Source organism: Oncorhynchus tshawytscha, linkage group LG16, assembly GCF_018296145.1.
Source record: "Oncorhynchus tshawytscha isolate Ot180627B linkage group LG16, Otsh_v2.0, whole genome shotgun sequence".
Lineage (NCBI taxonomy): Eukaryota > Metazoa > Chordata > Actinopteri > Salmoniformes > Salmonidae > Oncorhynchus > Oncorhynchus tshawytscha.
Genome location: NC_056444.1, coordinates 87,440,279 through 87,453,416, shown reverse-complemented (window position 1 = coordinate 87,453,416; position 13,138 = coordinate 87,440,279). Strand labels below are relative to the sequence as shown.

Here is a 13,138-nt window from a genome sequence, read left to right as displayed (position 1 = left end):
TTCAGCTGTATGGGGGTATTATTCAGCTGTATGGGGTATTATTCAGCTGTATGGGGTATTATTCAGCTGTATGGGGTATTATTCAGCTGTATGGGGTATTATTCAGCTGTATGGGGTATTATTCAGCTGTATGGGGTATTATTCAGCTGTATGGGGTATTATTCAGCTGTATGGGGTATTATTCAGCTGTATGGGGTATTATTCAGCTGTATGGGGTATTATTCAGCTGTATGGGGGTATTATTCAGCTGTATGGGGTATTATTCAGCTGTATGGGGGTATTATTCAGCTGTATGGGGTATTATTCAGCTGTATTATTATTCAGCTGTATGGGGTATTATTCAGCTGTATTATTCAGCTGTATGGGGTATTATTCAGCTGTATGGGGTATTATTCAGCTGTATGGGGTATTATTCAGCTGTATGGGGGTATTATTCAGCTGTATGGGGTATTATTCAGCTGTATGGGGGTATTATTCAGCTGTATGGGGTATTATTCAGCTGTATGGGGGTATTATTCAGCTGTATGGGGTATTATTCAGCTGGGGTATTATTCAGCTGTATGGGGTATTATTCAGCTGTATGGGGTATTATTCAGCTGTATGGGGTATTATTCAGCTGTATGGGGTATTATTCAGCTGTATGGGGGTATTATTCAGCTGTATGGGGTATTATTCAGCTGTATGGGGGTATTATTCAGCTGTATGGGGTATTATTCAGCTGTATGGGGTATTATTCAGCTGTATGGGGTATTATTCAGCTGTATGGGGTATTATTCAGCTGTATGGGGTATTATTCAGCTGTATGGGGTATTATTCAGCTGTATGGGGTATTATTCAGCTGTATGGGGGTATTATTCAGCTGTATGGGGTATTATTCAGCTGTATGGGGTATTATTCAGCTGTATGGGGTATTATTCAGCTGTATGGGGGTATTATTCAGCTGTATGGGGGTATTATTCAGCTGTATGGGGTATTATTCAGCTGTATGGGGTATTATTCAGCTGTATGGGGTATTATTCAGCTGTATGGGGTATTATTCAGCTGTATGGGGGTATTATTCAGCTGTATGGGGTATTATTCAGCTGTATGGGGTATTATTCAGCTGTATGGGGTATTATTCAGCTGTATGGGGTATTATTCAGCTGTATGGGGTATTATTCAGCTGTATGGGGTATTATTCAGCTGTATGGGGTATTATTCAGCTGTATGGGGTATTATTCAGCTGTATGGGGTATTATTCAGCTGTATGGGGTATTATTCAGCTGTATGGGGTATTATTCAGCTGTATGGGGTATTATTCAGCTGTATGGGGTATTATTCAGCTGTATGGGGTATTATTCAGCTGTATGTATGGGGTATTATTCAGCTGTATGGGGTATTATTCAGCTGTATGGGGTATTATTCAGCTGTATGGGGTATTATTCAGCTGTATGGGGTATTATTCAGCTGTATGGGGGTATTATTCAGCTGTATGGGGGTATTATTCAGCTGTATGGGGTATTATTCAGCTGTATGGGGTATTATTCAGCTGTATGGGGGGTATTATTCAGCTGTATGGGGTATTATTCAGCTGTATGGGGGTATTATTCAGCTGTATGGGGTATTATTCAGCTGTATGGGGTATTATTCAGCTGTATGGGGGTATTATTCAGCTGTATATTATTCAGCTGTATGGGGTATTATTCAGCTGTATGGGGTATTATTCAGCTGTATGGGGTATTATTCAGCTGTATGGGGTATTATTCAGCTGTAGGGTATTATTCAGCTGTATGGGGGTATTATTCAGCTGTATGGGGTATTATTCAGCTGTATGGGGTATTATTCAGCTGTATGGGGTATTATTCAGCTGTATGGGGGTATTATTCAGCTGTATGGGGTATTATTCAGCTGTATGGGGTATTATTCAGCTGTATGGGGTATTATTCAGCTGTATGGGGTATTATTCAGCTGTATGGGGTATTATTCAGCTGTATGGGGTATTATTCAGCTGTATGGGGGTATTATTCAGCTGTATGGGGTATTATTCAGCTGTATGGGGGTATTATTCAGCTGTATGGGGTATTATTCAGCTGTATGGGGGTATTATTCAGCTGTATGGGGTATTATTCAGCTGTATGGGGTATTATTCAGCTGTATGGGGTATTATTCAGCTGTATGGGGTATTATTCAGCTGTATGGGGTATTATTCAGCTGTATTCAGCTGTATGGGGTATTATTCAGCTGTATGGGGTATTATTCAGCTGTATGGGGTATTATTCAGCTGTATGGGGTATTATTCAGCTGTATGGGGTATTATTCAGCTGTATGGGGTATTATTCAGCTGTATGGGGTATTATTCAGCTGTATGGGGGTATTATTCAGCTGTATGGGGTATTATTCAGCTGTATGGGGTATTATTCAGCTGTATGGGGTATTATTCAGCTGTATGGGGGTATTATTCAGCTGTATGGGGTATTATTCAGCTGTATGGGGTATTATTCAGCTGTATGGGGTATTATTCAGCTGTATGGGGTATTATTCAGCTGTATGGGGTATTATTCAGCTGTATTCAGCTGGGTATTATTCAGCTGTATGGGTATTATTCAGCTGTATGGGGTATTATTCAGCTGTATTCAGCTGTATGGGGGTATTATTCAGCTGTATGGGGTATTATTCAGCTGTATGGGGTATTATTCAGCTGTATGGGGGTATTATTCAGCTGTATGGGGGTATTATTCAGCTGTATGGGGTATTATTCAGCTGTATGGGGTATTATTCAGCTGTATGGGGGTATTATTCAGCTGTATGGGGGTATTATTCAGCTGTATGGGGTATTATTCAGCTGTATGGGGTATTATTCAGCTGTATGGGGTATTATTCAGCTGTATGGGGGTATTATTCAGCTGTATGGGGTATTATTCAGCTGTATGGGGTATTATTCAGCTGTATGGGGTATTATTCAGCTGTATGGGGTATTATTCAGCTGTATGGGGTATTATTCAGCTGTATGGGGTATTATTCAGCTGTATGGGGTATTATTCAGCTGTATGGGGTATTATTCAGCTGTATGGGGTATTATTCAGCTGTATGGGGTATTATTCAGCTGTATGGGGTATTATTCAGCTGTATGGGGGTATTATTCAGCTGTATGGGGTATTATTCAGCTGTATGGGGTATTATTCAGCTGTATGGGGTATTATTCAGCTGTATGGGGGTATTATTCAGCTGTATGGGGGTATTATTCAGCTGTATCAGCTGGGGTATTATTCAGCCGTATGGGGTATTATTCAGCCATATGGGGTATTATTCAGCTGTATGGGGTATTATTCAGCTGTATGGGGTATTATTCAGCTGTATGGGGTATTATTCAGCTGTATGAGGTATTAGTAGTGCTCAGCGCAAAGCATAGCTCAGTGTTCCTCTCTGCAGCCCTGACACGCACGCACACACACACACACACACACACACACACGCACACACGCACACATGCACGCACAAAATGTCTAGCGAGAGACAATATGATGTCTATACAGTGGGGCAAATAAGTATTTAGTCAGCCACCAATTGTGCAAGTTCTCCACTTAAAAATATGAGAGATGCCTGTAATTGAGAGAGGCCTGTAAAATGAGAAAAGAAATCCAGAAAATCACATTGTAGGATTTTTAATGAATTTATTTGCAAATTATGGTGGAAAATAAGTATTTGGTCAGCTACAAACAAGCAAGATTTCTGGCTCTCACAGACCTGTAACAACTTCTTTAAGAGGTTCCTCTGTCCTCCACTTGTTACCTGTATTAATGGCACCTGTTTGAACTTGTTATCAGTATAAAAGACACCTGTCCACAACCTCAAACAGTTACACTCCATACTCCACTATGGCCAAGACCAAAGAGCTGTCAAAGGACACCAGAAACAAAATTGTAGACCTGCACCAGACTGGGAAGACTGAATCTGCAATAGGTAAGCAGCTTGGTTTGAAGAAATCAGCTGTGGGAGCAATTATTAGGAAATGGAAGACATACAAGACCACTGATAATCTCCCTCGATCTGGGGCTCCATGCAAGATCTCACCCCGTGGGGTCAAAATGATCACAAGAACGGTGAGCAAAAATCCCAGAACCACACGGGGGGGACCTAGTGAATGACCTGCAGAGAGCTGGGACCAAAGTAACAAAGCCTACCATCAGTAACACACTACGCCGCCAGGGACTCAAATCGTGCAGTGCCAGACGTGTCCCCCTGCTTAAGCCAGTACATGTCCATGCCCGTCTGAAGTTTGCTAGAGAGCATTTGGATAATCCAGAAGAAGATTGGGAGAATATCATATGGTCAGATGAAACCAAAATAGAACTTTTTGGAAAAAACTCAACTCGTCGTGTTTGGAGGACAAAGAATGCTGAGTTGCATCCAAAGAACACCATACCTACTGTGAAGCATGGGGGTGGAAACATCATGCTTTGGGGCTGTTTTCCTGCAAAGGGACCAGGACGACTGATCCGTGTAAAGGAAAGAATGAATGGGGCCATGTATCGTGAGATTTTGAGTGAAAACCTCCTTCCATCTGCAAGGGCATTGAAGATGAAACGTGGCTGGGTCTTTCAGCATGACAATGATCCCAAACACACCGCCCGGGCAACGAAGGAGTGGCTTCTTAAGAAGCATTTCAAGGTCCTGGAGTGGCCTAGCCAGTCTCCAGATCTCAACCCCATAGAAAATCTTTGGAGGGAGTTGAAAGTCTGTGTTGCCCAGCAACAGCCCCAAAACATCACTGCTCTAGAGGAGATCTGCATGGAGGAATGGTGTGAAAACCTTGTGAAGACTTACAGAAAACATTTAACCTCTGTCATTGCCAACAAAGGGTACATAACAAAGTATTGAGATAAACTTTTGTTATTGACCAAATACCTATTTTCCACCATAATTTGCAAATAAATTCATTAAAAATCCTACAATGTGATTTTCTGGATTTTTTTCTCTCATTTTTTCTGTCATAGTTGAAGTGTACCTATGATGAAAATTACAGGCCTCTCTCATCTTTTTAAGTGGGAGAACTTGCACAATTGGTGGCTGACTAAATACTTATTTGCCCCACTGTATCTGTAGGCTGTGGACCATGCTAGGCTGTAGTTTGTGGACCATGCTAGGCTGTCGTTTGTGGACCATGCTAGGATGTAGTTTGTGGACCATGCTATGCTGTAGTTTGTGGACCATGCTAGGATGTAGTTTGTGGACCATGCTATGATGTAGTTTGTGGACCATGCTAGGATGTAGGATATTCTAGGCTGTTGGCTGTAGTTTGTAGGCTATTCTAGGCTATAGGCTGAAGGCTATTCTAGGCCGTAGGTTTTAGACTGTAGTCTGTAGACTGTAGACTATGCTAGGCTGTAGGCTGTAGATTGTAGGCTGTAGTTTGTCTGTTGTTGTCACAGTTCAGTAGCATCATCCACTGAGAACTCATTTACAATATCTGATAGCACAATACTGTCTGCATCCCCGAGAGCTGGTAACACAGTACTGTCTGCATCCCCGAGAGCTGATAGCACAGTTCTGTCTGCATCCCCGAGAGCTGATAACACAGTACTGTCTGCATCCCCGAGAGCTGATAAAACAGTACTGTCTGCACCACCGAGAGCTGATAACACAGTACTGTCTGCATCCTGAGAGCTGGTAACACAGTACTGTCTGCATCCTGAGAGCTGATAACACAGTACTGTCTGCACCCCCTGAAAGCTGATAACACAGTACTGTCTGCACCCCAAGAGCTGATAACACAGTACTGTCTGCATCCTGAGAGCTGATAACACAGTACTGTCTGCATCCTGAGAGCTGATAACACAGTACTGTCTGCACCCCCAAGAGTTGATCGCACAGTACTGTCTGCATCCCCGAGAGTTGGTAACACAGTACTGTCTGCACCACCGAGAGCTGATAACACAGTACTGTCTGCATCCTGAGAGCTGATAACACAGTACTGTCTGCACCCCGAAAGCTGGTAACACAGTACTGTCTGCACCCCCAAGAGTTGATCGCACAGTACTGTCTGCATCCCCGAGAGTTGGTAACACAGTACTGTCTGCACCACCGAGAGCTGGTAACACAGTACTGCCTGCACCCCCAAGAGTTGATCGACAGTACTGTCTGCATCCCCCGAGAGTTGGTAACACAGTACTGTCTGCACCACCGAGAGCTGGTAACACAGTACTGCCTGCACCACCGAGAGCTGGTAACACAATACTGTCTGCACCACCGAGAGCTGGTAACACAGTACTGTCTGCACCACCGAGAGCTGATAACACAGTAGTGTCTGCAACCCAAATGGCACCCTATTGCCCTGATAGCATCCCTTTGAGAGGCAGCATGTGGCCCTACAGGAGACTAATACAGTTTTAAGAGGTTCTTGTTTGATAGTGTATATTTGTGTGTTACAGAGTGTATTTGTGTGTTATAATGTATATATGTTTGTTATAGTGTATATTTGTTTGTTAATAGTATATCTTTGTGTGTTACAATGTATCTTTGTGTGTTACAATGTATCTTTGTCTGTTACAGTGTATCTAGCTAATTTTCCCCCAACATCGGACACTCTCTAGCGGTTAGAGGATTAAATCACCTTGAACTCAACCTTTAAATGGACTGGAAAATAACGGTAAGTTTTGCGACTAAAGAAACCTTTTCAGCTAGCTGAAAACGGATTATAATTGCAATTTATGTAAGTTAAATTAGGTTTGGAGAGTTTTGAAAAAAGTTATGTATATACACATTTTGTGGGACACGCTGTATATTGTCAAATTTGACTGCGCGACACACCACACGTAATTTAATATCCAACGTTTTACCGGATTTAACGGATTTAACGGATTTCAGACAAGTCTTTCTTTTTCTTACCGGAAGAATAGCGAACTGACGTTCGTCAACTACCTTGTAAACACATTGGATACGAGGTTTGGTGTCTCTTTTTTTAACAACATTAAACGGATATATCTTGTAATTGAACAAAATAGTAAGGTGGCCGATAATACGGGACGTGTTTTTTTGCCAAGTCGTTTATCAAAAAGCTGATAGCAGTAGAATTTCCACTGAAATGTCAAACATGCTAATTGCTAGCCCGTTAGCTAACATTTTTACCACACCAATAATCACAAAACATAGATGATCACAAGATGGCGCTGTTGAAGGTAATACGTCTCGTAAACGATGTTTAATATGCAGATAATACAGGGTGCTACACTATATTTGTTTGTTATAGTGTATATATGTGTGTTATAGTGTATATATGTGTGTTATAGTGTATATTTGTGTGTTATTGTGTATATATGTGTGTTATAGTGTATATTTGTGTGTTATTGTGTATATTTGTTTAGAGGGAATTAGAGGGAGCATACTTAAATTCACAAAGGACATCGGATAAGACATCTGATGAGAGAAATACTCCGGATAGAACAGAATGACCCTAGCTCCCCGCCACATAGACTATTGCAGCATAGATACTGGAGGCTGAGACAGGAGGGATTGGGAGACACTGTGGCCCCGTCTGACGATACCCGCGGACAGGGCCAACCAGGCAGGATATAACCCCACCCACTTTGCCAAAGCACAGCCCCCACACCACAAGAGGGATATCTCCAACCACCAACTTACCATCCTGAGACAAGGCCGAGTATAGCCCACGAATATCTCTCCCATGGCACGAATCCAAGGGGTGTGCCAACCCAGACAGGAAGATCATGTCAGTGACTCAGCCCACTCAAGTGACGCACCCCTCCTAGGGACAGCATGGAAGAGCACCAGTAAGCCAGTGACTCAGCCCCTGTAATAGGGTTAGAGGCAGAGAATCCCAGTGGAGAGAGCTGGAGAGAGGAGTCTTCAATAAAGACTTAAAGGTTGAGACGGAGTCTGCGTCTCTCACATGGGTAGGCAGACCATTCCATAGGAGCTCTATAGGAGAAAGCCCTGCCTCCAGCTGTTTGCTTAGAAATTCTAGGGACAATAATGAGGCCTGCGTCTTGTGACTGTAGCATACGTTTACAATCCAGGGTTACTCCAAGCAGTTTAGTCACCTCAACTTATTTAATTTCCACATTATTCATTACGAGATGTAGTTGAGGTTTAGGGTTTATAGAATGATTTGTCCCAAATACAATGCTTTGAGTTTTTGAAATATTTAGGACTAACGTATTCCTTGCCACCCACTCTGAAACTAACTGTAGCCCTTTAAGTGTTTCAGTGGCAGCCCTTTGTTGAGTGTTGCAGTCATTTCAGTCACTGTAGTAGCTGACGGTTATAGTGTTGAGTCATCCACATACAAAGACACACTGGCTTTACTCAAAGCCAGTGGCATGTCGTTAGTAAAGATTGAAAAAAGTAAGGGGCCTAAACAGCTACCCTGGGGAATTCCTGATTCTACATGGATTATGTTGGAGAGGCTTCCATTAAAGAACACCCTCTGTGTTCTGTTAGACAGGTAACTCTTTAAAAAAATACATTTAAGTACGCAAGTCAGTTAAGAACAAATTCTTATTTACAATGACAGCCTACACCTGCCAAACCCAGACGACGCTGGGCCAATTGTACACCACTCTATGGGACTCCCAATCATGGCCGGTTGTGATACAGCCTGCATTTGAACCAGGGTGTCTGATGCCTCTAGCACTGAGATGCAGTGCCTTAGACCGCTGCTCCACTTGGGAGCCCTCTTTATCCACAATATAGCAGGTGTAAAGTTATAACACATCAGTTTTTCCAGCAGCAGACTATGATCAATAATGTCAAAAGCCGCACTGAAGTCTAACAAAGCAGCCCCCGCAATATTTTTATACATTTCTCTCAGCCAATCATCAGTCATTTGTGTAAGTGCTGTGCTTGTTGAATGTCCTTTCCTATAAGTGTGTTAAAAGTCTGTTGTCAATTTGTTTACTGTAAAATAGCATTGTATCTGGTCAAACACCATTTTTGCCAGAAGTTTACTAAGGGTTGGTAACAGGCTGATTGGTCGGCTATTTGAGCCAGTAAAGAGGGCTTTACTATTCTTAGGTAGCAGAATGACTTTAGCTTCCCTCCAGGCCTGAGGGAACACACTTTCTAGTAGGTTTAAATTGAAGATGTGGCAAATAGGAGTGGCAATATCGTACACTATTATCCTCAGTAATTTTCCATCCAAGTTTACAAACCCCGTTGGCTTGTCATTGTTGATAGACAATGGGGAAAAAAATGTGCTTCTTCCATACTCGCTTTACGGAATTCAAAATTACAATTCTTGTCTTTTCATAATTTGGTCAGATAAACAGTACTTGGATGTGTAGTGTCAGTGTTTGTTGCTGGCATGTCATGCCTAAGTTTGATTGTCTATCTATTATCTATCCAATGAAAAAATCAGGAAAGTAGGTGGTGATATCAGTCAGTTTCGTAATGAATGAGCCCTTTGATTCAATGAATGATGCCTTTTTTTCCCCAAAATGTTATTGCTATTTAAGTTGCTTCAAGGGTTTTTGCTATCATTCTTTGTAATTTATCTTTGTTGCAAAGTTTCTTCTTCTAATTTGCCATTCGTTCTGTATCATCCCTCTCAACCATTTTTCAATTCCTCATCAATCCACGGGGATTAATAAACAGTTTAAACAATAATTTTCTTAATGTTATTAGAACCTGGAATAAGCAATTTCATAAATGTGTCAAGTGCAACGTATATATTTTCTCCTCATTATACATCACAGACCAACAACTATTCTTTATATCATCAACATAGGAATCATTACAAAACCTATTGTATGACCTCTTATACACTATATTAGGTCCAGCCTTTGGAAGTTTGGTATAGATATGGCTACTTTATTGTGATCACTGCATCCGATCTGGATACTTCTTCAGAGCACATTTCTGCAGCATTAGTAAAGATGTGATCAATACATGTTGATGATTTCATTCCTGTGCTGTTTGTTGCTACCCTGGTAGGTTGAGTGATAACCTGAACCAGGTTGCAGGCACTAGTTACAGTGAGAAGCTTTCTCTGGAGTGGGCAGCTTGATGAAAGCCAATCAATATGTAATGTATGTAATGAAATTAATTATATGTACACATGAAGACAATTGAAAGGGTGAAATGAGAAACGTCATTGTTTGCTAACTGATCGACTTTGATATCAAGCTAATGTGGATTATAGATTGAATAACCATTCACTGTTTGTATTCTTTCATGATTTATGATAAATAGTTACGAGCCTAAATGACTCACGGATGATTACTATTGACTTCTTAATTAACTGGATTGTTGACTTCTCTAATTATGTTAATCATGAATGATTGTTATGATATGATCTTTGGGATGAGGAATTTGATTGGATACATGTTATTCTGTTTCCTTTGTGATGCAGCACAGACTACTCAGTAAATATACCACTATCCACATCGATGGAACAGTAGTGGAGAGGGTAGCAAGTTTTAAGTTCCTCGGCATACACATCACAGACAAACTGAATTGGTCCACTCACACAGACAGCATCGTGAAGAAGGCGCAGCAGCGCCTCTTCAACCTCAGGAGGCTGAAGAAATTTGGCTTGTCACCAAAAGTACTCACAAACTTCTACAGATGCACAATCGAGAGCATCCTGTCGGGCTGTATCACCGCCTGGTACGGCAACTGCTCCGCCCACAACCGTAAGGCTCTCCAGAGGGTAGTGAGGTCTGCACAAGCATCACCGGGGGCAAACTACCTGCCCTCCAGGACACCTACACCACCCGATGCTACAGGAAGGCCATAAAGATCATCAAGGACATCAACCACCCGAGCCACTGCCTGTTCACCCCGCTATCATCCAGAAGGTGAGGTCAGTACAGGTGCATCAAAGCTGGGACCGAGAGACTGAAAAACAGCTTCTATCTCAAGGCCATCAGACTGTTAAACAGCCACCACTAACATTAAGTGGCTGCTGCCTACACACTGACTCAACTCCAGCCACTTTAATAATGGGAATTGATGGGAAATTATGTAAAATATATCACTAGCCACTTTAAACAATGCTACCTAAGATAATGTTTACATACCCTACATTATTCATCTCATATGTATACGTATATACTGTACTCTATATCATCTACTGCATCCTTATGTAATACATGTATCACTAGCCACTTTAACTATGCCACTTTGTTTACATACTCATCTCATATGTATATACTGCACTCAATACCATCTACTGTATCTTGCCTAAGCTGCTCTGTACCATCACTCATTCATATATCTTTATGTACATATTCTTTATCCCCTTAGACTGTGTATAAGACAGTAGTTTTTTTTTGGAATTGTTAGTTAGATTACTTGTTGGATTATTACTGCATTGTTGGAACTAGAAGCACAAGCATTTCGCTACACTCGCATTAACATCTGCTAACCATGTGTATGTGACAAATAAAATTGGATTTGATTTGGATTTGGATTTGACATTATCCAGATACTGACTGTTAGCACTTGGTGGTCTATAGCAGCTTCCCACCAGAATGGGCTTTAGGTGAGGCAGATGAACCTGTAGCCATATTACTTCAACAGTATTTAATATTATCCAGATACTGAATGTTAGCACTTGGTGGTCTATAGCAGCTTCCCACCAGAATGGGCTTTAGGTGAGGCAGATGAACCTGTAGCCATATTACTTCAACAGTATTTAACATTATCCAGATACTGAATGTTAGCACTTGGTGGTCTATAGCAGCTTCCCACCAGAATGGGCTTTAGGTGAGGCAGATGAACCTGTAGCCATATTACTTCAACAGTATTTAACATTATCCAGATACTGAATGTTAGCACTTGGTGGTCTATAGCAGCTTCCCACCAGAATGGGCTTTAGGTGAGGCAGATGAACCTGTAGCCATATTACTTCAACAGTATTTAACATTATCCAGATACTGAATGTTAGCACTTGGTGGTCTATAGCAGCTTCCCACCAGAATGGGCTTTAGGTGAGGCAGATGAACCTGTAGCCATATTACTTCAACAGTATTTAACATTATCCAGATACTGAATGTTAGCACTTGTTAGCACTTGGTGGTCTATAGCAGCTTCCCACCAGAATGGGCTTTAGGTGAGGCAGATGAACCTGTAGCCATATTACTTCAACAGTATTTAACATTATCCAGATACTGAATGTTAGCACTTGGTGGTCTATAGCAGCTTCCCACCAGAATGGGCTTTAGGTGAGGCAGATGAACCTGTAGCCATATTACTTCAACAGTATTTAACATGATAGGTGCATCTGCCTCACCTAAAGCCCATTCTGGTGAGAAGCTCTTGTTCTGAGCCCTTGAAGTAGTTGTTTCTTGTGCTCTGCAAAGGGCCGTAGCTTTTGTGGAGCGATGGGTAACGGTGCTTCGAGGGTGACTGTTGTGTGCAGAGGGTCCCTGGTTCGAGCCCAGGTAGGGGCGAGGAGGGACGGAATCTACACTGTTACAACACTGTTGCATTACCACTATCTTGTTTAAAAATCCAGTTTCATCTGTTCAGAGCTGCCCTTCATACTGTCATTAAAACCCACATGGACTACGATGATAGAACAGATTTCTGTGTCCTGGAGCAGCTAAATGATGTAATTTACTCAAGCTCTGGAATATGACATTGTTTTTGCACCAGGGACAGTCACATTTCTTACCATGGAGCTTCCCAAAATCACCCGCTCGATCCAGAACGGGGACATAAGGTTGCGACTTCGAAGGAGTAGGCACTGAGGCCGCAGAGAGATCAAGGACGCCACCTCAATACTATAATCCTCTGCAAAAAAAACAATTGTTGCATTGGAACTCTGGGTGATCCAGTTTGTCCTGAAACAAAGAGTAGTAGATACAAATCCTGTTGCATTGGAACTCTGGGTGATCCAGTTTGCCCTGAAACAAAGAGTAGTAGATACAAATCCTGTTGCATTGGAACTCTGGGTGATCCAGTTTGCCCTGAAACAAAGAGTAGTAGATACAAATCCTGTTGCATTGGAACTCTGGGTGATCCAGTTTGTCCTGAAACAAAGAGTAGTAGATACAGATCCTGTTGCATTGGAACTCTGGGTGATCCAGTTTGTCCTGAAACAAAGAGTAGTAGATACAGATCCTGTTGCATTGGAACTCTGGGTGATCCAGTTTGTCCTGAAACAAAGAGTAGTAGATACAGATCCTGTTGCATTGGA

At 41.9% G+C, this 13,138-nt stretch overlaps 1 protein-coding gene across 1 annotated transcript in view; it reads left to right on the top strand.

Moving 5' to 3' along the window:
- camkvl (CaM kinase-like vesicle-associated, like) overlaps positions 1–13,138 on the top strand; it is a 115,354-nt gene that overhangs the window by 1,223 nt on the left and 100,993 nt on the right. The gene's annotated exons all lie outside the window — the stretch shown is intronic.